This window comes from Telmatherina bonti (genome assembly GCF_933228915.1).
Source record: "Telmatherina bonti genome assembly, chromosome: 7".
NCBI classification, from domain to species: domain Eukaryota; kingdom Metazoa; phylum Chordata; class Actinopteri; order Atheriniformes; family Telmatherinidae; genus Telmatherina; species Telmatherina bonti.
In genome coordinates this window covers 16384929-16411771 of record NC_136625.1, presented here as the reverse complement: position 1 = coordinate 16411771, position 26843 = coordinate 16384929, and the positions used below count along the sequence as shown (strand labels likewise).

The following is a 26843-nucleotide window of genomic DNA, read 5'->3' as shown; positions in this document are numbered from 1 at the left end:
AAAAGATTATCCCTGAGTGATGTCTTATGAAAAAATGAGAGGGAGAGAAAGCAGTCCCCAGTCTCTCCTCAGTTATTCCGTTCAGAGCGTTTCATTAAACCAGCGGAACTGCCTTGGCTCTGCGGCGATAGGTTTCCAGCTGTGGCTTTAGAGCCGTGTGGTGGCTTGGAGAGATCCTTCAGAGGCAACGCTTGTTCACACACTGAGCGGGGTGTTCAGGGACTGTCCGGGAGAAGCCAAACCCACCATGTGATGTCACCATTGTGTCAAATTTCAGTGTGAGGAGGGAGGAGGTTGCAGGGTTTTACCTTTTTAAACCATGACACAAAAGAACCTTTTTTGTGTGTGTTTTGGTTCACTTGTAGAAAGAAAAGGGAAAAATTAAAAAGGTCAGAGGTACACGGGATGTTATGGGCACCTTAGAGATGCCATTATTTGTTGACCAGCTTCCAGGTAGAGAGTCTGTGACTTAATGGAAGCTCAAGCTGGTTAATGATACACCTGGAAATATTTCACCACTGTTTGTAAATGCACTTCCTGCATGTGTTTCACATTCAGTCTTTTTTTTTTTTAACTATTGTTACTGAAACTTGTGGGGCTAAAAAAAGAGAACATGACCTTGAAATAAACCATTTGTATTCATTTATGTCCGGCAACATTTGGGAAGGACAGTAAAAGCTGCTTCAAAAATAATTTAGCCTTCTTTTTTTTTTTTTATCTTAAGAAAAAGTAAGAGCTTGGTGGGGGATAAATATGCTAAATCCTCATTCTTAAATCAGCAAGGAGTTGACTGCACACAAAAAAAATACGCAAACACACAGTTTCTCATTCCCTGCGGTCAAACTCGGCTAGCCATGGAGCTAATCATCCACAACAGATGTTCAGAAATGTTCAGTCGGATTTATGACGGAGCTCAGAGGAACAGCCAAGTCAGCCTCTGGTGCTGTTTTTCTTTTCCGTCCTACAAGGACAAGGGATTGCATCGAGAGAGGATGTCAGCACAACAATGCCCACCCCTCTCCAAAAAAAAAAAAAAAAAAAATCCCCCGGCACCCCGAGATTCACCATCCGAGACGACTGTGCCTTAATAGATCACAGAGCCTTGGGACCTTGGGGAGAGTTTTGCTCATTTATCCCCATAATACTGTGTGGACCGTAACTTGCAGCAGTGCTTCGGCTACATTTCGCCCTCCACATAATGATGTTTTTTATGTATCAGGGACAGCGCTGACATTGCAACCCACCTAGACTTCTGATGCATAGCATTGTGTTCCACTACTAATCAAAACATGCGTACATAATAACCACCATCTTCTGACAGCCTAAATAAACTGTAATCTAATAAGCAATTCATATTAACCTGAATGAAGCAGTAACTTATAAACATTAGCATAACAAAAACCAATCAAACTAACATTCAAATAGGAACTTATAATGCTTTCAGCAAAGAGCAGCACTGCAGAATCTGTCCGTGGATAAACTCTGCTGAGCGAGATGGCGGTTCGCAGTGTGTTCTACATTTCTGTGTGCTTTTCTTTGTTGTTAACAATGAGAGACAGTCTGCTTTAACTGGAGATCTGTGCACACAACACTCAGCAAGGGAAGAGAAGGAATTGTTTTGTCTTTAATATTCTTTCTAGTTTAGAACAAATGAGATGTGGGTCATCTGATTAAAAAGTAATTCAGTTCCCACAGCCAAAAGTATATTCAAGCTGTATTTGCTGCAGTAATCTTAGAAGAAATGGGACATGGATGATGCACTGTGAATAGAAACTTCTTATATTTACCCTCACGTCTTATTGCTCACAAAAAAAAAAGAAAAAAAAAAGAAATCAGTCAATCTGGACATTTTGGAAGTCTTGCATTTCATTATAAACTCAAGAGAGTTTGAAGGAATCTTCAGGAGAATAAAGATTACACCCACACACACCCGAGGAGCGTGAGAAGCAAAAAAAAAAAAAGTATATTTGTGGGTGTAAACTGTGGCAAATCAAAGTCACATGAATCTGAAATGAAATCGCTGAACAAACTGTGCTGCAGTAAAAAGATTGAAGCAAAGATTATTGGCTGGTGGTCCTAACAGCAGAGCGGAAGATAAAATGTGGCAGTCGCTCCATTTTGAGTGCAATCCCATTTCAGTGCAACGTAAAACTCCAAACGCAGAGGGATCTCAGGCTGTATCCACTCAAAAACTGTTGCTTTAAGTGAGGCATTGTAGCTCACCCCCAAGACTTCAAATGGAGTTAGTATCCCCCCCCCACAACATTGTTAAAACCACCCATACCCATCCCACCACTTCATTAGATGTAAGGAAATTGACGACCTCTTGAATCTAAAACAGATATTCATTGATTTAAGTTTGCCTGCAAACAATATCTTCTTCAATATTTGAAGAAATTCTTGATATGGTCAGGTATCTGTTTTGTTTTTCTTTGATTTGGGTTTTATTTTGGTTTTATTTGATTAAGTTGTGTAAGGTTAGTCGTGCAGCACAAGGGTTAAAGTACACACGTATCAAACTACAGAAAAGCCGGCTCTTCTGTGGTAGCTATACTCATCAGGTTGGATGGTTGCTGCCTGCGTTAAAATGGGCTGAATGGGTATGTAGGTGGGTATGTATGTGTATTTACGTGTATGCATTTATCTCTTTCTCTTGTTTTCTCTGTTTCTTTTCTGTTCTCTTTCTGTCCCTGTTCTGTTCTCTCCAGTCTGGTCCAGCAGCATAAACTCTGTAATATGAATAATTATCCAAGACAAATAGAAAAATAAAATAAGAATCCAGAAATACAAGGGGATCATTATAGCTATAAAAGCTGGCAAATAAATTTGCTCAGCAGAATACAGCATCCCGAACATCAGTCTGCTTGCTTAAATGCTGGAAAAGATAAAAAAAAAAAAAAAAAAAAAAAGGCTGAATGGCGTTGACCCGGGGCTTTATCAGTGTAACTGTTAGGAAAGTTGGGTTTTTTTTGCTGTCGATCCAGCAAAACGACGACTGAATGACTGATCACTGCTTTAGAAAAATGTGCTGTATTTGCTGCATTTTGAAACATTGCAGTCTACGGTGGTCGGATATCATATCGATAAATGTGATGCATTATCTAAAACAATACATTTCTGAAACGTCTTGAAAAAGAATCCAAATAGATGTGCTCTGTTTCCTCATTCATAGGGGACATTGTCAAACCCAGTCCTGGCTGCATGCCAGTGAAAAAATGCTGACCTGTGTCATAAACACTGAGCTGTGAAAGTCAGTGTGCTGCTGCTGATGGGCTCTTTAGACCCGCACTATGTCATCATGTCCAGAAGCACAGCTGGGCAACACCTGTTAGTTCTGCATTCCCAGGCAATTCACAGTGTACTGACGCTTGGTTACTGCCACCGGTTTGTTAGCTAATTTACTTCCACACGGCAGCCGTGGGATTCATATAACACACATGGACCATACTGAATCTCACAGAGATGGGTTCAGCATATTTACATATTGTCAAAGTAACATTTAACCTCATTTTGTGATTCAGGATGAGTCACAGAGATAGTTTAGACCAAGCAAAATGCTAAATAAATATGTAGTTTAATCTAATTATATTCAGTTTTCATTGTGCAAGTCACCAAATTATAATTCATTTGAGGGATTAAAATGTGCAATTTCTTTTTTTTTTTTTTCTTTTTTGCAGTTTTACAGTTTCTAGCTAAAAACAAAGCAGATATCAACAATGCAAAACCGTTTCCATTATCTGCCACATGAAAAAGGCTGAAAATAAGCTTTTGAACGTTGTACTTTTGCTCAACACTCGTCAAGGACACACTGTCGGCCCAGATTTTTTTTTTTTCCTCAAGACTGTCTGCAGATAACACTGGCTCCAGCACTGAGAAGGAAGGTGATGGTGAAAAAGCGACAGGAGGTGTGAAAAATACAAGGACAGGAAAAAAAAAAAAAGGGCACCAAAAAAAAACAACCCACAGATAAGATTGTGTTTTAATGGCGCTGACCTTCAGTGAGAGCTGGCATGTGTACGTGCCTGTATAGATACTGTATGGGCCCATGTATGCGGAGCATGTGAATTTGAAGTCCCTCTTCCTCGACACTCTCAACAAGTGTTCACACAGGAGGTGGTGGCTGTGTCTGCATGCCTTCACTGACTTGTAAGTTACAGGCAGATTGAGAGGACAAAAAAAAAGGCTAACACCAGAGAGGTAAAAGCAATAGAGGAGTGGAACCTCTACTGCTTGCTTTAGTTGAATATGTGCTCTCCATTACACTCGGTAGCAGACAACTGGCAGGGCATGCTCTCGAAGGGAAACGACGGAGCATGCCGCTGAAAGCAAGAGACAAATCATTTTTATCTGGGACCCCGGCGGGTATTGACAAACTGAGGATGCATTTAGATAGCCCAATTAAAATGGGGAAATGAAGCAACATTGAGGCACTTTACAGCACGACGCCCTCAGGGGGGGGTTGGGTGGGAGGCACCCCGTGCACCACGGGACAGTCTTCCTCGCATATACTCAGTGACAGAGTAAGCAGGTGGCTTAGAGAAGTCCCTTTGAGGTGAAATATGCAATACGAGAGGCGGTGACGTTTGTTAGACGCCATATTGACCCAAAGTGACGTTACATGATTTATATTGTTTCAACTTGCGTGCTTAATTTCTTTTGCACAGCGCTCAAGGGAGGTAATAGTGACAGCTTTACCATCGACGAGGTCCTCAAAGGTATATAACAAGGTCAAAACCAGCGACAGAGGCAAGGTACTCAATACATCTCTGGAAATTGTAAATTAAACTAGCAATCAATGATATGGCGGTCGGCTGCATGTATTCAAATCGCATGTGACCTTTAACGTCGGCCCTTTCTTCACACTGCTTTCCTAACCTGAGTGCGACTCCCACTAGTTTTAAGTTTCAGACGACTATTTGTCATTTTGATCAATGATCATTCCACCAAGATTACAGTCAGGCGCATTTTTCAAAAAGATATCTCGGCTCTGGCATCCACACAAAAAAATTCCATTCATCAGACCCCTTCAAGTGTGTTAAAAGGTTACAAGACCAGGATATCTTATGATGTCTCACCTTCTGTGTGGGTGGAGTGAGAGTGATAGCAAAAAAGGTGCCAACTTGGTTCTTCAATGCAGAAAAAGTCAGCGCAGAGGAAGAGAAATGCTGTGACCAGCTGTTCAGCAGGATTACACTTCACAGGCTGTAGTCAACAGATCCACAAGCTGTTTCTTACAATGACTCCTCTGTTGTTGAGGCAGTGAAAAACTAATCTCATTGCTTCTTTTAAGTATTTCCTACAGAATGTTTGTAAGTAATAGTTCATTTTTTTATGTTTGAATGTGTCTGCTACATGCTACAGTCATTTTTGCACTGCAGTTTGTTAAATGAAGCCTGTGATTTACATTTGGCCATGAGGGAATTAAGAAAGCTGCAGCCGTGTAAAGGTTTATGCGCATCCTAACCATGAAATCCAAAAATTCTCCTTTTTATGTGTTTTCACTGTTTTTTTTTGTTTTTTTTTTAAGTCGATATTCCCCATGAGATGGAATTTAAAAGGGAAATGCAGCTTAAAAAATGGCATTGAAACAAGGATAAATGTTGCACAAGAGCATGTAATGTATGATAGAATAGTTTCCGCAGTAGCTCAGATGGAGCAAGTTTCCCATGTGCTGAGACTTTGACAAATTGGTAGAGCTTTCTGTGAGAGGTTTCTAATAAAAGCCCCACAGAGCAGTCTCTTCTAACCAGAGGAGGCTGCATTTTGTCTCTGGCAAGTCCAGATGCTTTCCTTCAATAAATTTCTGCCTCAAATAGAAGGTAAGGTGTGACAGCAGCACTCAAGAAGCGGGCAAAATGACTAAAGTGTAAAAGTGTGATTTTCTGATGCACTCAAAGCTTCATGATGTTGGTGCTGATGTGCAGTGCAGAGGCAACAGATGATTCTGTTTTTCTTTTCTTTTCTTTTTAATAAAGCATATCATTGTCTCAGAAATGTGCCTTTGGCACAGAGGAAAATACAACCTGTACACAAAGGGATTCATTCAAAAACAAAAAATAAATGTCAACATCATTAATAGCTCCCATAAGGAAAACTTGGCTTGCAACAGAGAGAAAAAAAAGAAGAAAATCTTTGGCTGAAGATTGAGTGCTAAATTTTTGCATGACTGACTAATAATAGACCGTTTGCTCACAGCTTTGAAACATGCAAATAAATAGTTCAACAGATTATTAAAGTGTCATAAAGAGTGTCAAAAGTATTACAAGAAGTGCCAGACGTAGGTGAGACTACAACAACACATCATTAGTTATCTGCACTGCAAAAGAAAGCTAAACTCTTGTAAGTTTTACTCGTCACATCAAATAAAAACAGTCAAAATTAAAACAGAATCAGTCGACTGCGTTTTAACATTTTTTTCTTTGTTAAATCAATACCAGCTATTAGTGGGAAAAAAATCTGAAAATGTGCAGCAAATAAGTAAAAAAAAATTCCATTTCATCCAAACATGCATGCATGAGCACCCCCACACCACCACCACCACACACACACACACACACACACACTCCTTTCAACAGATGAAAAGCCTGTCAAATGAAAGAGTAATCCATCACTTGTGCCATTTTGCATCTGCAGGGTCGCTCTCTTCAACAATGGCTTGACTGACAGGGAAAGATAAGGACCCTCTGTTGACCAAGACAATGCCAACATCATCATTCTGAAGCTGAAAGAACAGAAATATAAGTTGGTTTTTGGTTTTGGAAGTAGAATTTTACATCTATATGTCGACTTAATGATGGCAAAAAGCCAAACAAAAGAAAAAACAAGATTTTTTTTTCAAAGTGATTTCATACTGAAGTAGCACCCACTTAAGCACTGAATAATCCTGTGTATTAAATGTTCAATTACACTATTTCTTTAGACCAAACATCTGACCGAAGCTTAATGGTAAACTAAGTCTATGTCACCATTTGCCAGAAGTCTCAGCGCTTTTCTCTTCATTAACCATTCATTGCAGGGAGTAACAAATGGACTTCAACTGACTAGAAAGCTGTGGCAAAATAATTAAGGAAATGAAATATTCAACATAAAACTTCTTATTATAGCATCAGTGCCTCATAAATTTGTAGAGAATAAATGAGTGGATTAATTTGGGTGCTAATGGGGAAGAAAGCCAGTCATTTCCCTTTGTTTCCATTCAGCCTCATTTTATCCTCTAAAAGTCACACCTTCTACTTATTTCCAGGATTTCTGGAACATAGTCTGTGAGGCGAATTGAGCTTAGAGCACTGGTCTTCATGGTTTTAAAATATTATTCTGTGTCCTAGGAGCAAGCTAATAATGACAAAGATCTGAGCTTAAGTGCTCCGGGGAGAGTGCTTTTTGTAAAAAAAAAAAAAAAAAAAAGGTCTAACCTTTTGCTGTTTTCTACCTTTTGATGGGGTAGTTTTTCTAAATGTTTTAGCACTAAAGTGCAGGGTTGTGGCAGAAACAAAAACACAAAAAGGAAAAGCCTGCATTTTCATTCATTCCCGCGACTTTAGGGAATGCAAACACATCCCTTAAACTACAAATCTACTTTAGACTTATTTTTCCGATTTCATCTTCTAGACTTGTCTATTTACTCCCATTAGAGGAGCACTAAAATACTGAAAAGAATATCTTCTCAAAATGTCTCACTTATATTTTTGCCTTCAGCGCCATGTCAAAGCTTAGTAGGAGCTCTAAGACATCCACAGTCAAATCAAGCTGGCTGTCAGGCTGGTGTCTAACTCCAGAGGACCATGTGAGTGAAAACTACACAGCGGTGTAATTGATAAAATAGATCAAAACACTTCTTTTGTAGTCAACATGAACAAGCAAAACATCTATGATCATCCATTCATTACATTATTTATTAATGTACACATAGTTGGTTTGTTTTCCTTGAAAAAGCAAGCTTATCCGTTACCTTGGAGGACGTAAAGATTGGCTAATCTCATTGCACTTCACTTGTCCTAACAATCAATCATCCAGCCTACTTAGAACTTGTTGCAGGGATTGATCTGCTCCCGAATGTCCAAACAAATCAATGTCAGGAAGGGAGTTACAAAACTTGACAAAGAAATCACATTATTTTATGGGTTTTCCTCAAGTTAAAATAATCATCAACAAATGGTTTGATTCTTTTTTTTTCATTTTGCCATTACAGTATATACATTAGGAGCTGTAATTGGATCTGCATTCCTAGAGGTAGTAAAAATTCCATTAAGGCCCCCCGCTGTCTGATGCGTGGCATAAAGTGGGCCACCATGTTGGTCACACTGAAGCACCTTGAACAAGCCCCCCTTTCCCAGCCTGAAATCAAATATTTCAGGCAGAGGTCGAAGCCATACTGTAGGTCACGCAGCATGTATTGCTACCCAGTAAACGCAGCATGCCATCATGGTCGCAGATCAGAATTTAAGAGGTGCAGCATGCTTTAAAGTTAGACAGCTGAAAAGGTACAGCCGCTCCTTGTTCCACAATTTGATCTCTCTGCTCTGAGCCATGCAGCTGATCCCATCGGACATCCCCAAGCTGAAGTGGTAGTGAACCGTGATGCAATTTCCCCCACCATCTACTGATGCATTTTGCCCGGTGTACGCTTTAAAAACGGCTCCCCACCAGGAAAATGTACACATCACTTTTGATCTTTTTAATGAATTTTGCCACCGTGCTTATCTCAGACGATATTAAAAAGAGCACTGCAGTGCACAAATGCTGCCTCTCTGTCACTGTGTGGTTACACTTGTCTTTTCAATGTGACCTTTATGTTTCAATGTGGCAAAGCTGAAAACATCTGACCATGCCAATCCTTCCACATTTGACTTTTAAATGCAAACTGGGTGCATCAATCTATACAAAGATCTGCGTGCTACTCTTAATAACAATCCCCACAACATAAAGAGTGCAATTTAAATCATGACTATGCATTAATAAGATCTGGCCTAATGAAAAATGCCATCTATAACAATCTGAAGATACAGAACCTCCCTTTGCACTCTATGCTTGTAAAACTAATTTGAAGTCTCACTTTCCAAGAAATACTGGCACCATTATATAACAAAATTAATGCACAGTTTTGGTTTTATAATGTGCAAACAAAACCAGGCATGGTTTCTGTTTGCATGCTCAGCTAGGATACAAATAATTTGCCAAAGTAAAGATAAGGTGGAAGTAAAAAACAGGAACAGCTTTGAGCTAAATGTAAAATACAACCTTGAAGACTAACTTCTAAATAATATCAAAGGCTTCAGGCAGTGTTTATTGTTTCATCTAAAAATACTTTGTGTAAAATAATCTGTATCTACCCCAAACGTTGACTTTTCTAAGTACCCTAGATCAAATTTTCCAGGGGGAAGGACTTGAAATTGTCACCACATGGTCAATACACCTAAGGTGAAAAACCAAGTTGCTGTGCAGGAGAATATGTTCCTCAATTAACTAGTGATCTGTCCTTTCATAGGCAAGTAAAATTAGTCTAAATGTCAACCAAATTATCCAAGAAGGGATGTAAAATTAGTCCCTGATGGCAAATCCAATTAAATCTTCAGCATCTTGTTGGTTATTCATATCAAATCCTGATTAAAATGGTTCAACATTGCATTTAAAATACTATTAAACAAATTATCTTGTAACCAATTTAGTGTTTTTCTTTCAAAGTAAATTCTTATTGTTGTGATTGAGTCATTGGAGCTTACAACCAAAATTTGTGTACCTTCTTAAAGTATCACACACACTGCAGCTAATTAAGTGTGAAAATCTACTAAAAGTGTTGATTCTTTTTCAGGATTCAGTAACACAAAGGCTACTATTTGCAAACACAGCAGTAAAATCCAATCAATACACATTATTGGCTCAGCAAGTGCGAGGATTTGAAAGAAAACAAAGAATTTGTCTAGAGGGAAATCCTTTGAACTCTCTAAGAGCTGAAACTAACATTTCCTGTTAACTCTACTCCAAGCCTTTTTATTCATTATTTATAGCAAACTGACTAAAATTTTGAGATGAAATAGCTAAATAACATCAGCCTTCCATGGGTACAGCACCCTAGTTAGGATGAAAGTAATCAGAAAAGACAAGAAATCACAAAAAACGCGCCGTGACCTTTTAGGTCTGAAGGGGGAAGGCTCTGTATACTTTTAGAGAATGTGAGAGGATAGTAAAATGAATTCCTATCACAGAAATTGGAGTGTGACTAATGGTAGTGAAAGAGCTGGTCTGTAACCTGAACTCCAAAATAATCTTGCTCAAGTCTCCATGGCTGTGATGGGGGGAGGAGGGCGGGGGTGGGAGTTGACAAGGGGGAATGGAGGACCACCTGCACATCCAGCAGAGCCAGCCCTGTACTGGCACCACCATTTGTTACGCTCTAGATTCCCATTACTTCAGAGCTAGGTCAGCTGGGAAATCCATCTACCGGTGTCATGTTTATCAAAGTTCTATGCAAAATGTAAAGGTGGGAAAGGAGGCTGAAAGATCACAGAAATGCAAGAAAAAGGTCTTCGGAGATCTTTCAGTGTGAAGACGTGGGAAAAACACCCATATTGACTTAAGATATTAAAACTGTAACTAATTACCGCCTTAAGGTTGCACACATCTCTGTGTTACACATATCTATCTAGCTGTTAATGAGTAAATAAATGGTATGAACCACATATATTGCTAAATATTATGATATCACATTGACTTTGTGTTAAGTTGTATTTAGCATTTACGTTCTGTAGTTACCACCTGAAACCAGTTGAGTTCATTTTGACCATTAGAGCCTACAACATCATGCGAGCCAAAGTTTACTAACTTTGAAGAAAGTTAATCCTGAGATGTCACATTCCACACACTAGTGGGGGTCAGCGTTATCTTTACCTATGAATACAAAAAACTGATCAGTTCATCCCAGGCGGGAAGCTACTATTTGTATCCAATCTGAGGAATTTTCCTTAAGGTGTCTCTAAAACACCATGTCCACAAGAGTGGGATGGACCAACAGATTCAGCTGTCACAAGTATAAAGGCATGTTTGTAAGAAGAGGCTCACCTTTTAAGCTTAGCATTTAACTGAATTTTACTTTATTTTATTTATTTATTTTATCTTACTTCTTTTTTTTTTTTTAACTTATTTTCATTTTATGTAATTTGAATTTTCTTTTTAGCACATTATTTTGAAGACCTTTTATGTATTTTTATGATGGTTGCTCGTCCTTCTTCTTACTGTTAAGGTTATTTAACTTCTGTTTTTAACGGCAGTGTTTTCCTTGTTGGGATCCTGCACGATGAGGGCCCTGTCTGTTTGGTCTGGGGGCTGTTGCCATGGCGACTACTCCTGTTTGGGTGCCGCGGGGTCCAGCACTGCAGCTTCACGGCTGCGGGGGGGGGGTTTGCCTTGGCTGCCTGGAAGATGTGCGGTTTCTGTGGCGGCGGCCCCTATGAACATGCGAGGACTGGCTCCTGGTGTGGACGGATCCCTCGATATCATTTTCTCACATCAGCATCAAGTCAGACGTTTATCACTTCATTTAATGTTTTATCTGTTTTATTAACTATACCTGTGTTCAGTTAAAGAGAGAGTATTCAGGGAATGATATTTGGGGGATGTGGGGGTGGGGTGGGGGGTGTGGGAAGTGTGATTGCTGTCTGTCCTTGTGTGTGTATGAGTGTGTGGAAAGAGCTTGTGTCTTTATTGTTTTTAAATGTTTTGTTTTCAACTTGTTTTATAACAAGTTTGTTTTAATCCTTATGACTTAGTTTGATCTCGTAAAGCACTTTGTATTGTCCGTGGCATGAAAAGTGCCCAAGTAATACATTTTAAAGTTTGATTAAAAAAAAAAAGAAAAAAAAAAAAAACAGGGCAAAACCTAATTTACAAGACCCAATAGTAAAATAACAATTGGTTGCCTTACACATATATATAAACCAATGTAAGTGTGCATTGTGTCAACCCTAAATCGACACTTAGCACACAATGAAAGCTGCAAAATGAGGTGCTGTATTTCAGAGGGCAGATATTATTGACTTTGGTTTAAATGGCAGCTGAGAGAGTCGGCTGCAAGAGGAAAGAACTTCCCTCCAGTTGGTTCAACCAGTGGAACAGCAACGGTAAAAAATAGCACCATTAGGCTCACGGGGGGCTTTTTCTTTTTTTTTTTTTACCTTTTCTGAAATTTAGAATAAACAGTAAAGCTGAGAACTAACTAAACATTAAGTTAACATGGAAAGTAAATCCTGCCTACAAAGTCTCAGCTTATCTAAACCTACATTTCAACATATTTCAACTTGAAGGGAAAAAAAAAAAAAGCACTGCAGCCAGATTAGTTCATGGAAAATGATTTATTTTTGGCACATCTAAACTGAAACTCTGATTGCTGCCAATACATATGCAAATTTTTGTGGACTGGCCTTGCTGAAAAGCCATAGTAAAGTGGATTCCCAAAGATCACAAAAATAGGGCTAACAGAAAGAGGTTTTTCCTACCTAAAGGCTTATCCTTCCACATGATTCTCTGTATCAATAATACTGACAGACCCGCACAAGACACTCTTTAAGAGACCCAGTCAGTCTGCATTGCTGTGAAATAAATAAATGAGAACTGACAATCCTTGTGATAGCCCATATATCCTCATGAACAGGATACATCCTCCGCTATTCAGTCCAGCCCCTGTGGATTTCACCCAGAATCCAGGTGGCTTTGTTTTCCACAACTAAAGACACAGCTGGGATGAAAGGAGCACCTCCTGAAAGGTACGACATATAAAATAGTTTAGAGCTAATTAAAGACTCTTGCAAAGTCTAAAGAGAAAAGAGCATGAAGTGACGATGAGTGTGTTCTGTAACTACAGATCAAATCTGCTGTGCATCTGAGAGCAGCAGCACAGAACTTGAACTAGTCTGTCAGGAGCTGAAACAGACCTTGAAGAGCGTAAAAATTGTATTAGTTGCAACAATGTAAGGCTCCCGGTGGGAATTTATACCAGACATGAGGGAAAGAAGAAGGATGTGATAAAAACGAATTTCACTGCAACCATAATTAGATTTGTGTGACATTTTTTCGCAGTAAAAGTTTAAACAAAGGCCTGTTATGTTAGCAAATCACCATGACAACATGCTGACATCATTAAATTTAACTGTTTATCAGGTAAACAAGATTTTTAAAAACTACAAGTGTGGGCAAATTTGTATTCCGGCATTTCGTGCTCCTCCAGTTAAATCTGGTTAATTGCGCATCTGTTTACTGCAGATGTTTCCACATTTTCTGTGGAAAATATATCATTTCAAATGAAAGCTTTGTTCCACATTAATTACCACCTGATCCTTCAAGAAACAAAGCTTGAAATAGCACGTGTTCAAATTCGATTAAGGGCTATATGACTGAAATTTAAGATATTCGCCAAGTCACATGTCTAATGTCAACTTTGAGGACTGCAGTATAACTGGGAAGCACGAATTTAAGAAGTATATATTTCATATACAGGCTCTTAATGATTTGACTGGCTTTTTATGTTTAGAGGATCTAAAAGTCTGAAAAAAGTAAAGAAAAGACAACAAAAAACTTAGTCATATGACGCATTACTGCAGCTTTGCTCTAAAGCTCCTAATGAATTGAGACATTTTGCTTAGTGCTTTGGCATTTTAGCCACAGGGGGGTTGATACAGTAGATTGTACTGGACGTGTTAGAAGAATGACACAACCAAAGAGGCTGATTCAGGAGTCCAAATCCCTGAAATTGTGTAAAACATTGTCCAACGACTACAAACTAGCATTTGAATCCACACTATAGGTAATGCCATAGATAGACTTTGCCGTGAAATGTTTTTAGACAAGGTGAGGAAAAATATGAGTTCAGCTCAAGAATATAAAAGGCACAAGCGATTTGCAGAAACAAGCAATTACTCTTTTAATATTTCATGCAAATCTAGCCAACATTCTTTAGCTATCGCAGCAGTAATAGAGCAGCAGCAAGTACCCAGATAGAGATGTTCATTAGCCCATTGCTGAGACAAACACATTTGATGGATTAAACAGTCAAATATAACATGATGCTTGAACTGCTGTCCTGGTTGTTAAAGGAGATCAAAGTTGGGCCTGAGGGCCTGGTAAGTATGGGGAGCAGGATTGGTTCAGCGGAGCTCCAAAAGAACAAGTGCTGGACCAAGGAGATATGACATCAGACGTGAACACTGCATTCCCTTAGGCCTGTTCTTTCAAAACTGTCAGCCTTCCCTGCACCAAATGAGCTGCAAAGAAGGAGGGTGCAAACATTCCTGCACAGAGCACTTCTAATCTAATAATGAGCATAAGCCTCATTTGGTAATGCACCATCTTAGGGAAGCTGGCTGAACATGGGAAAAAAAAAATCAATTCATTATTGAGGTGTCACCCTCTGTGAATTCTCAGCTTACAGTGGGGGAAAAAATGTGACATATGTCATGCAAAATGACTCCCAGGAAAAAAGAATGTAATTAATGCCCAATGCATCATGATGTGCACGATTAGTTGCTCCTATTAAGATATATTTGAAAGTTTAAAAGCACCAAAAAAAATTTTCACTTTTAATATGTTTTGCTTGACAGAAAACCCCAGTTTTCAAACTGTCAGTGCTGTGGAGATAAGGACTGCAAACATGAATGCATGTTGGCACAAGATATGTTGTCAGTGACACATAGGGTGTTTGTTTGGAGATATCCTGATAGCTGAGGAGACAGAGGTGATGATAAAATGCTCAGCTTTCAAACACATCATAACATACAGTGCAGACCTAAGCAAAGGTGGAGAGTGCTGGGTAGTAGTTACCACTTTTTCAAGGAAGGTGTCCATTATGGGATAGTTTAAATGTAGTGTACTGTAACTTGTATAACTTCGATAGGTCTGATGAACCAGGAACTGCAGTGGAAGACTTAAGGCAAACAGGTTTTTTATTTCCACTGTAAGAGTTTAGTGGACCAGTCAGTAGATCAGAGAACCATGCTGGCAGAAAAAAAAAACTACAGTGTCTGTTGTGTAGTAGTTTAATAAGGTATACACAGTATGAATTGAGAGAACTATTTTTTTTTTTTTTAAATATGGAACAAAAGGGAACATACAACTGTATTTAGCAAACGATTCAGAATTAAACTTCAACCTCAATATCTCTGAATAAGCCAGGGTATCTGATACTTCACAGCAGATCAAACTGTCACTATGTCCCGGCCTCTTTTATTAGGTTGCTAAGCTAGCTCTTCAACACATTTGCCTTTCCTGTCTTCTTTTCTTGTTAATCCTGAAGGACCAATTTCAGAGTAAACAGACTGTTATTTGACCATTTATTTAATCTTTCAATGAACAGAAAAATGGAGTGATGTTCACTGGCTATGACCCAATAAATTAATCAATGAATCAATCAATGAACAAATTAATGAAATTAAATTAATTAAATTTAACTAAAAAGATATTTAAGGTAATGGTCTGTTTAACGGAGGACATTTTTGAACATGTGGAAAATAATGTGTAATGCAATATAAAAACTTTGAAGGAAAGTTGAAAACCAGGTGTGCCGAAGTCGGTCATCGAGGGTTGCTGTCCTTTAGGTTTTAGGTATATACCTGTTCCAACACACCTGGCTTCCATTAAACGGATCTAAAAGCCAATGAAGTTCTGTACTCGATTAGTTTGAGTCAGGTGCGTTGAAACAGGGATATGGGGAAAACCTGCATAATTGTGGCCTTTGAAGACCGAAACTGGGAACCCATGTTTAAATGAGGGTTGGGCGATTAATCGGATTTTAATCTCAATTACAATCTGGGTTTTCAACGATCATAAAAATAAAAGGCTGCGAGTTTCTTGCTAAATCTGACGACTTATTGTTAAAAGTGACTAGCGACAAATCTAGCAACTTTTACTGGAGTTATTAGAGACTTTTCTGGTGTTTTGGCGACTGACTTGAAGGCACATGTTGTTCTGCAGTTATTGTAATGAACGAGCAGTGGGAGCCTCTCCCCGTTCTTAAACACTCCCAGGCAGCCAGGCGGCCCTGGCTGCAGGTGCAATGCAAAATAATTGCAGTAAGTTGTGGAAGTTCACAACAACATAGTTTATACCATTGTCAGTGAGAACTGGCTGCATTATTTTCGTATCAACGTACATGTAGTTCGGTGAGTTAAACACTGTAAAATCCCTACGTTACGGGGCGTTACCATAGCAAAGCGCTATTCAGATCAGCTGTCACCTTGTCAGGTGAATGAGAAAAACGTGCTGTAGCCTGACAGCAGTTGTATGGCATAAAACGTACATCGATGCCAGTTCCTATATAAGCGGTAAAAGCGGATTAAACAACTCGGAATCGTGCATTAGACCGTTATAATGTGCGACACGGAGTCGAGAACACCACGACACGTAACGTTGTTTAAAAATACTGGATAATTGTGTTAAATATTTGAAATCTCAATTTCAGTCAAAATAATCTTGTTTATAATTTTTGTTATAATCGAGCAGACCTAGTTTAAACAACCATCTTAGCGGAATATCTTGTTTTTCTTCAGTCGTGAAATTATAAATGTTTCAACGTGCTAATTGTAAAAGAACTAAAAATATTGTGAATATGTACAGCCCTCACAAAAAAAGACAAAAGAATGGCTAGTGAGCATTAAAAAAAACACACTCTCAAACAATGAAGAGGAGGTTGTGTGATCAGATTTACCCAAATTCACTCTGCTTCAGAATGATGGAGTGATGTATGCATCAGTGTGTGAAGGGCAATGACTGAAGAGCCTACTGCCTCCCATGCAAACATGTGGGGGCAGCATTATGATCTGACCATGCCTCAAATGGTCAGCTCTTGGTTCAGTGATGTTATGTGCGCAGAGGTCAGCTGACTACCTAAATATACATAATAACCAGTTTGTTTGTTACATAACAAATGTTATATAACAGATGTTCATCTCCCCAGATAGAACAGGCATATTCCAAGCTGACAATGATGAGATTCATTCATTCGACTAAGATTGAGAGTAGTTAGTAATTCAAAGCAGGTGCCACTTTCCAATTTATGCAGACTCATCTGTCTCTGAAGTCTTCTGTCTTTCCTCTGCTGCAGTGTTTTCAAAAGGTAAGCGTTCAAGTCTTATTAATTCCCACTCAAATTTGAGCTACTCAGTTTCACTCATTGAAGTATGTGAAACTTGCAACAGAGACATAGAAACTCCACTACCAACGTTTATGCTGCACAATGGCAGAACTAGTGATACTAAATGGCATTTTGGGACAATAGAGTTTAGATTTTTTTTTCCCCTTTTTTTTTTTGGGAAGTCTGTGAACAAATAATGATGTAGCCATTCTTGTCAGGTTTCTTTGGAAGCATATTTTCAATTTTCTAAAAGCATTTATTCAGTTTGACTATTTTTGTGTGACATATGAACAATGTCAAGGTTGTAGAAAACCAGAGGGTACGTAGAAAAACTGTTTATTTGCCAATTGTACAGGTACGTTTAAGAACAAACTTGATTTGATATTTTACATGTGATCTCATTTGATCATTTTCCATCATAGCTTCCTGGCATTAGTCTTGTCGGCTTTCCCTGTTATTTTGTACTTGAAAGTTTTGGTACTTGGTCTTTGTCCCAAGCCTGCCGACTTTGGCCTTTTCCATCACCTTTTGAACAATTCTGCTTCCATTATGTCCATCAGAGGTGATATGTTAGAATTTTTTATCTGTGTATCTTTTTTTTTTTGCCTTTTGTGGAGGTCTACCAGTACCTAGTAGCCTAACAAAATGATTCATAAACACTTCATCAATTAATTTCTAAAACATCATGAGTGAAAGTGAATGTATTTAACAATGAGGAACACTTTTCTTCAGTTTGTTTGCATTTGTCATGAAATTAGAAAATTAATCAATGTCTGCAAAATCGACAAACTGACTTTTGAAGGAAGCCACATCCCCTCAAATGTGATTCATAATGTTCAATTGTGTTTATAAGTAAGTAACCAAATTACACTCAGCTGTTTCCAGTAAGCTGATTTTGTTACTATAATGGAAAAGAGAAACCTTATTTCTGTAATTTAGTACGGTGGATTAAAGGACCCTGATTTCCCCAGGTACATTTTCTCCAGGGAAACGGCAATTTCACCGCCATGTCTGCTTTCTAATCAGTTACAAATGCACATATACATGACAAAAGACGGCAATCAGAATAGGTAATGGCACCACGTAGCCAGATGAAAAGGGGAGATCATCACACTGAACTGTGCGTTACCATTTGAAATAAGTCTTCCGGTTAAATAGAAAAAGAAAAAAATAACACTAGAAGTAAAAGTAAAATAGAGGTCCCTTTGGCAATGGCAATGAAGCAGTCTTGGCTATGTTCTGCTTACCGCCCCCATCCCCACCCCTTGACCTTTTCATTAGATAAATAGGGCAGGCCATTCTCCAGGCGTTGCTCATGATTGACAGCATCTGGCTGTTTCCGATACCCACCATGAGAAATTTGGGGACAAAAGCCTCTATCTCCTCCCCTCTCCCACAGTTTCCTCTCTTTTTTTTGCCCCCTTGTTTAAGTCTCTCTGAAACTGAGCGTGTATGATATCATATGTCTTTGAATGGTCGACAGATATAACAGAGGGTGGGACACAACAGATGTTGATTTTCCTCACTCAGTGTTGTTTTTCAAGACAAAGCTAAATTGATTGGTCACACTTTGCACAAGGATGGCGATAGTAAATTTTCTCAGGCACACGTTCATGCATTTCTTTGTGGATTTTAGCACATTACAAGATTTATTTGGTAGGTCAAGTCAATGCATCAGTGCCAACTCCTCAGCTGATTTTTCCATGTCTTCAGTTTGGCATAAAGTATTGCAGGACATATTATTGCTTAGAAACAGGACTAAGTTCGACTGTGGTGCACCATCTGCCATGGTGACAAGCTGAGGTCATTATATTTTTTAATACATGGCTTTAAGTATTTCTTATCTATATTTGATAGGAAAAGGTTAAGCCGTGTCACATATCTTTTCACATGAAGTGGTAAAAAGTTCAGTAAAGAGGTACAGATGATGCAGACAAGCAAGACAGAAAAGATTAAATAAAAAAAGATAAGAATGAATCAAATAAGTGTGATCATACCAATAAGAGTTTAAAATAAAAATAATGATTAGGATGTGAAGGCTGCAGGTCAAAAACGGAAATAGTCTTTCTGAATTGCTGGTGTCTGAACTAGTGACCTCTGATTCTTTTTACAGTAAAATCATCAACTGGGTGGTTTCACAATTCATTTATCATGCCACAAAGTGTATTCTATAACAAGTAGGATTATACTAAAAATAATGTTGAAAACCGCCAAAAGAAAATAAGTAATAATAATTATGTACAAATCAAACACACACACACAACAAATAGCACTTTTTGCTAAAGTTCCAGTCAATCACCCAGTTATTAGGGCTATGACGATATCCTTTTGTCCCGATTCGATTCTGATTTTTTTGGGTGCCGATTTGATTTAAATTGCGATTTTCACAATTCTTTGATATTGCTGATTTTTTGTAGATTTAAAAAAAATGTACAAAACTTTTTTTTTTTTTTTTTTTTTGCTAGCCATTTTTCTTGATTTCAATCAGGAAAAACAAGACAGAAGCCAGGCCATCATTCTGCGGCTATAATGCCCATGAAGACAAGTAAAAAGATCAATAAAAAGAATGAAAACGACAAAAATGTTATCATGAATTATTTTTATTTATTTAAAGAAATTGCTTTTTTAACAAAAAAAGAAACTGATTTTAAAATTGTGAAGCAAAACATCCCTATATTTGATTATTTGATAGGATTTTCCCACTACCAATTAGTATTTACTGTAGATCCACAGAACTGAACAAATGCAGTTGCTGCAAGAGATCACGAGTTTGAAACCATCCAGCCAGACACCAACTATGTGTAACCAGACAAAAGAAAAAAAATACACAGCCAAGGCTTTTTCATTTATTCATTATGTACAAAAAAAAAAAAAAAAAAAAAAAAAAAAGCGCAACTGTGTTGCTGAGATGTCATGGAAATTGCCTACTACCTTAACCTAGAAAGGATCAGTAAAGCCAAAGTATTTACTGGAAGTAAGCTTTAACTTAGACTGGGACCATCAACAATAAAATTCCCTCTTAAACCATTTTGAAAACATTTGACATTTTACCACCAGATGTTTTCAGAGGGTGGATGGTGTTTGGCTATTGTGTCTAAACTGTCACCAAGTTGTTGAGCTTTCAAAGTAAACTATTTTCCCAAATTGGAAACACTGCATTACTTTGATTAAAATGAAGATATTTTATACAATAATATTTTCCACCTGGTACTTTTTAACTGGCAGTTAACAAAAAAATATGTCTTCCTAAAGTTGTAATTTTGCTGCCTGTAAACCAAAACCAAGTAGTTTTGTGGGCAAAATCTCACAAGAGAAAATTTAATTAACAGTTTGATTTAAAGTCACAACCTAATATAATTTCTAAAAAAAATAACAAGAATTTAACCATATAATTCACTCAAAAGATAGCTGCAGGATAATAAAGCATCATGTACAACACAAACCGTCATGGCCAGACAGCTTAGTGAGTAGAACAAAGCTGTGATAGCTGCATGACAGTAACATTTCTCAGGGGTGTTCCTTGACCAAGTATGTGAATAGCATGTTGACTGTTATTCTCTTCTTTTAAAGCTGTAGGCTAAACGCCTGAATAAACACATCTTCAACAACCTCTTTATATAAGAAACCTTCAGGCACTTCTTATCTGTTTTCACCATGAGGACGATACCACACATGATTTAAACCACGGTCATCCGTAGCAAAAGATTAAACTCATTGCAACACCCATTAGCCTGCCCAGAGGATGAACACAGAATGTCTTCCCCATTGCCATGTTCTATTCATGCAGCTTCAAGGCCAGAACAGGTAGAATAGGTTTAGATGGAATCACGGAAATATAAGAACTTTCAAATACTTGAGGAGCAAACAGAAATCCAAGGTTTAAGCAGCTCTAATTCCAATAACTTTGCCAGAATACAAAAAAAAAAAAAAACGGAAATTGAATTTCTGCTGATTGCTGCTGAGTAAAATTTCATAAAATGAAGCATAGGGGGGGGAAAAAAAGCATAATTTCAGAAACTATAAATAGCATCCAGAGAATGGAGGGCATTTACACAGTTTTTAGAGTATCTCTCCCCAAGCGCTGACTTCAGCAGATAATGGTACTAGCATGTGGTACATGTGCTACCTCACAAGGAGTCACATTTGATTACAGCATCTGCATAATGACTAATGCCGTTACCATAGTAACACCTGTGATTGATTGCTTTGTTAAGTAGAATAGCTACACACCATTAAACTTTTGTAATAGTGCATGGCAGTCGTCTCAATAACCAGGGACAAAGCAATTACCAAGTCATTAAAACGGGAATAGACTGATACAACATTGTGCAGACAATTATGAGTGACATTCCTTGAGATCAGCCAGTGTGACTGTTTCCTTTACATACAAATGACATCTGTGTGCTCAAGTGCTCTGCCTTAAAATTACAAATTTCTGTGCAATCAAATGATATTCTCCCCATCTTGGCTAAAGCGTTTGCATTGAAATCCCTCTTCGTTTCACCAATGAAAAAACAAAATTCACTGCTATTTCACATCTTGTATTGCGTCCTCATCCTACGCCACAGATGCTATAATAGTGTCAGCTGGAACGCTAATTTCCACTGGGATTATACTCAGATGTATCTTGCTAATAATTTGATGGCTATATCAAGAAAAACTGGTTCAAAGGAAAATCGTACTCTGTCCTCGCGAGCCAGCGGCAGAGAACAGCAGCACTGGCAATGATTGAGAGAACTCAAAATTCAAATGAGAGAGAGAGAGGAGATGGAGTGAAACAGATGTGCTGTTGTTTCAAAGAGAGCGGCATGCACACAGGGGTAAGCGCGCACACACACACACAATGCTATATGCACGTGCATAGACAGCAGCGCCACTCAATCATCCTCGTTGAGGGCCAATCCATCTATTGCTGGTTGACTGAGATCCAATCACCATTCCCAACAGGGCCACAATGAAAGAATGGCAGACAGACTGTGAAGAAGCCCACTCTCTCATGGTAGATTGATGGGACAAATCTTGGGGCAGTTCATGAGGCATTCCATATCAAAACAAACATACTGATAAAAAAAAAAAAAAAAAAAAAAAAAAAAAAAGGTCTGATGCCTTAAAAATGGCCCCTTGACTTTCATCTGGAGTCAAAAAGGGTTTTGTAAAAATGTCAGCAGTGCAACTGAAGCCCATCAGGAAGTATGATCAGGTCTGGTTTTATTCTATGCTATTCTACAGTAATTAAACAGACGCTTTATTGGTCCTGACTGCCTCGTGCCTCAAATCAAAGTCAGTTTGCTCAGAAAGTCCGCTTCGGTGATTCTGACCAAAGAAGCAGACTCGGTCTGCCTACAAATGCAGGTTTTGGCACGTTTCAAGCAGACCAAATACAGGAAGCGGACTACATAAAAAAATTCACTTCCTTCATTTGTCGTATTATTGCATTGCAGGTAAATACATAGCGATCGCATTAAGAGTCCTCTGCCTCATCTGTTGTTCATACTCCGCTCATTGTTGCAGTGTATTTCTGCAGGATACTTGTATACTTGCTTTCCAAATTTGTGCTCCTTTAAAGAATTTGTAGCCTTGACTATAAAAAATTAGCGCACACACTCAGTTGTTGTTGTTGGCTTTTTGATGTTACGCTAACCTGCATCCAACTGGTCAATACAGAATCAAATGATGCAGGAATATAAAAGCTAGATGTCATTTGTTTTAAATAGTCCAAGAAGTCAGAAGACAAAATATTTTAAAACTGCCGATTACAGTAACCACATTGAGCCAAACCTTTCAGAGTTGTGTTGATTCTTAACTAATCACATGTAGAAAAAGTATGTATGTACAAAAAGTAAATAAGTAAGAAAGAAAGAAAGAAATACAAAGTGGTGAATTATTAACTTTGTAAAGAAACCACTTTCATAAAGAACATTGAGAGTATAGAAGATATTACACAGGAAACAATGTTTTTATGAGGCCTTTTCATGACTGAAAGATGTAAGCACCGACTAAAGCCCTACAACTGAAGCTGAAAGTCTTGCTTTCAGTTGGGAAAACAAAATGAATTAATCACTTTTGACTTGCCAGATTAATCCTTTCATTAATTAATATGCTGGGTTATGCTGGCTGTTTTACAGTGTAAGACGGAGCCTTAAGGGGAAAGTCCTCAGGAAAATCCCTGCGTGTTCCTTTAACTGGTTGTGAATAATTTAAAATGCACTATTTTTAACAACACTATAATTTTAATTGGTCCTCGATTCAAATTTCACATTCATGATTCGGCTATGTTATCTAACTGAAGCCTTTGCCTAAATTTAATCAGCAGCAACGTGGAAAATCACAGAGAATGGTTATTCATACGCATCCGTTTTGTCAATGCATTAATGGAGTCTGATGAGGAGGTGTGAGGAAACAGCCGAGCCAAAACATACAGGCAAGGTGCTGCTGGCTCCGCTTGCAGTAGTAAGTCTGTGTTTGCAGTCGTTTTCTTAAAAAGTCACCCAGATACATCTACTGTGCGGAGTAATTAACTGCAAATGCTACAGTTTTCATCAACTTTAACTTAACTCTTGTTTACCAACCGAAGCAAACAACATTGATTATTTATTGTTTGTCAAAAAAGGCTTAATGGGATAGATGTCATATCGACTCAAAGCGCCACTCTGACTAACTCTGAGATGGCACCCAGCGAGGCTGTCAGAACAAATTTCAATATTCCTATTTGAGCCTAATGAGAAAACCCATTTCAAGTAAAAACCACCTCACAAAATTCATTACGTCTCTTGTTTTTTTCACGAACATAACTGTCCCACTTCTCTCTCTTGCAGCTAGACACAACAAGCGATGAGAGACTTCATCTCCCATGTGTGACAGGCAAAAATTAGAGGAATCAACTCTAACCTGTCACCAAAATGAACCATGAAAGGCTATGTTTATGGAAACACCTCCATTACGGGCACGCCAACCATTCAGTGTGTCTAGCTTCCTTATTCCGTCACAAGTGGAAACACAGCAGCTTGCACAATTCCATCCACAAAATTACTGCTTGTTGTGCAGCATCATCACGTGATCATTTTATTGATTAAATAACTCTGCAAGACCACAAACACTTTTGATCTGACAACAAATCTGCACTGCTCACATAGTTTGTGGTAGTGCATATTTTATCGCTTATAGAAGCAATAATTTATTAAACTAAGAGAATACTTAAGCTTATAAGCTTAAAAGCTCATAAGTACAACAGTATTGGGATGTGGTGATTGCGAAACCATGGTATGCAACGAACTTGCTGATGAAATGCGAGATTATTCGTAGTAAGCAGCATGTACAGCAAGATGAAGCAATTTTTAATCAGTCAATCTTTTTTTAATGAACAGAAACTAAAAAACAGAACTAAAAAAGAAAGCTCTACATTTCTCTTCCCTTTCTTAAGAAACCATCTTTTAGCTATAAACGCATTTTTCTACAGAAATTCAGCTACTGCCTCAATCTCTGGCAAAGACTGAATAACACAGCTCTGATGCAGTTACCTCTAAAAGACCACCTCTGGAAGACCGAGAAGCTTTTATGAGCAAATGGTCTCAAGTGACTGGGCAGTTGTTTGTATCAGACCCTTCCAGTGGGAATAATCCAAAAAAAATGAAGATTAATAACACATTCAGCAGCCAAGATACTGAAATATTTGGTGATGTCTTCAGGCAAAAACTGGCATTTACTTTTCATCCTATTGCTTCTGTCTAGATTGACAGGAGCAATATAATCCCCATCTTCCCTGGCTGTTTATTGACATGTGCTAGAGGATCCAATCGTGTGCATCCACCCTCATCGCTCCTCCGCTGTTGGCATCAGACACAAACACTGTGTTGGCCTGTTAAACAGCTCACTCAAACTTCAGCTGGAGCTTTGCTCCTGATAATGAAAACAAGCATATACTTACATTAGGGAAAAGACCCTTGGAATAGACACCTCCTTAGCTCTGGTCATGTGGCTGCTGAAGCCCTGAAGTGTCAGTCTCTTCCTTTGTTTAATGTCAGTGAAAATCTAAAACATACTACTACTGAACCAACAAAGGAATGGTTTAATTTAGCAAAAATTAATATTTGCATTATATTCATTAAGATTTTAAACTAAACTAGATGTTTTCGAACACTAAATTCCTACTAAACTTTGCTTAAATGGGGAACATTTTAAAGGTGCATTGCTTGAATTTGTTGTCCTGATATGATTGTTTCATTTTTGCAATAGAAATACTCTAACTTGGTTGAAGAACAAAAAAAAAAAAACATTACAATTAGCTCCTCACATGCATGGAGTTTAATCAAGGGCTTCCCTTAATAAAGAATCTCCTCAAAAATGAGTTTCACCCTGAGAAAGTACTGGCCCTAAACCATTGAACTGCTTCTTTGGAAGTTCAGGCTGCTTTTCCTTGACTTAACTTTGCCACCACGTAACACACAATGCCCACCTGATGGTGAGTTTTACATCAAACAAACTGGACTGTCCAAGAGGGTTTTTTTTTTTTTCTTTCACTTTGGAAGGTTTCAGAGTAAAATGACTAAGATAATCTAAGCAACAGCCACAATAAGGGCTCTTCAAATTTTGAGTACTGTGCAAAGGACTTCCAGCATTTCCTTTATTATCGCCTTTAGCAAAGGAGACACTGATCCATTCTTTACGAAAGAAAGGAGATAATTCTGTCCCACAACTCCTTATGGGTGTAATTCTCAATGCAACATTTGATTATATTTATCCAGTCACACTAACTGGGATTTTTGGGGATAGATTTGAGGACAGGGAGATGAGCGCAGGCAGCTTGTGATGGTATATTTCACTATTGCGCTGTTTTTCTCTCCTTGTAAGCACTATTGGATTTTCATTGCAGAGCTGTTGTCTTAGCTGCACCACTACAAACTTATCCAACCATTTTTTCCTTAACCCCTTGACATTTCTCAACAAGGTCAAGGAAATGAGTTTTGTATAAGATGACAGGAGGAAAAATCAGAAGTCAAGACACTGTTATGGTCCTTTTTTTAAAAGAACTCTTAAGGCATGTTTTTCTAACATTGTACAACTCAAATAGTATAGATTAAACCCAGGCGCATGTTTTTTGACTGGCTTATGGTGTTATTTTACAACAGCTAATAATCAAAACATATTACTATTCGTGGCAGCCACAATGGCTGCTGATATTTAAGTTGTCACACATCCAAAGGAAGAAATCTTGTATATCTATCAGCCCAGATGGGCTGGGATATTATTGACAAACATTTACTTGCACTTACACACATCTGTGATGAAAATTCCAGCAGATGAAAGCCCAAGGGAGAGAGATAATTAGCAAGGCAAGAAGTTGAAAGGCTTGCCTTTTCTTAAAGCTCTGCAGTAAAATAAATCCATTGATCTGACAAACCCAATTAAGATAGGAATGCATATTAAGGAATGATTACAAAATTAATGTTAGCAGTTTTGTTCTTCTAATTTAGCTTGATCAAGGTCAATCAATACCGTGATTCTTTGCAAAGTGAGAACTGAGAGACAGCTCATCTGCTACCAACACAGGTCAAGCTGTTTCTAATCAATAGGCACATCTCTTCTCTCAAAGATAAACTCATTGCAATGCTCCAGAGGTTTGCAGGAGGACGTACACACAGTCCTTGACCATGATATGCTGCTTAAAATGTAAATGAGCCTCTGAATAATGGGACAAGTCAGCAATGAATATGCAGACAACCACAAATTTTTT

General features: G+C 38.2%; 1 protein-coding gene across 4 annotated transcripts in view; it reads right to left on the bottom strand.

The window, feature by feature from the left end:
- Positions 1 to 26843, bottom strand: part of ptprfb (protein tyrosine phosphatase receptor type Fb) — a 181668-nt gene that overhangs the window by 136911 nt on the left and 17914 nt on the right. The window lies entirely within an intron of this gene.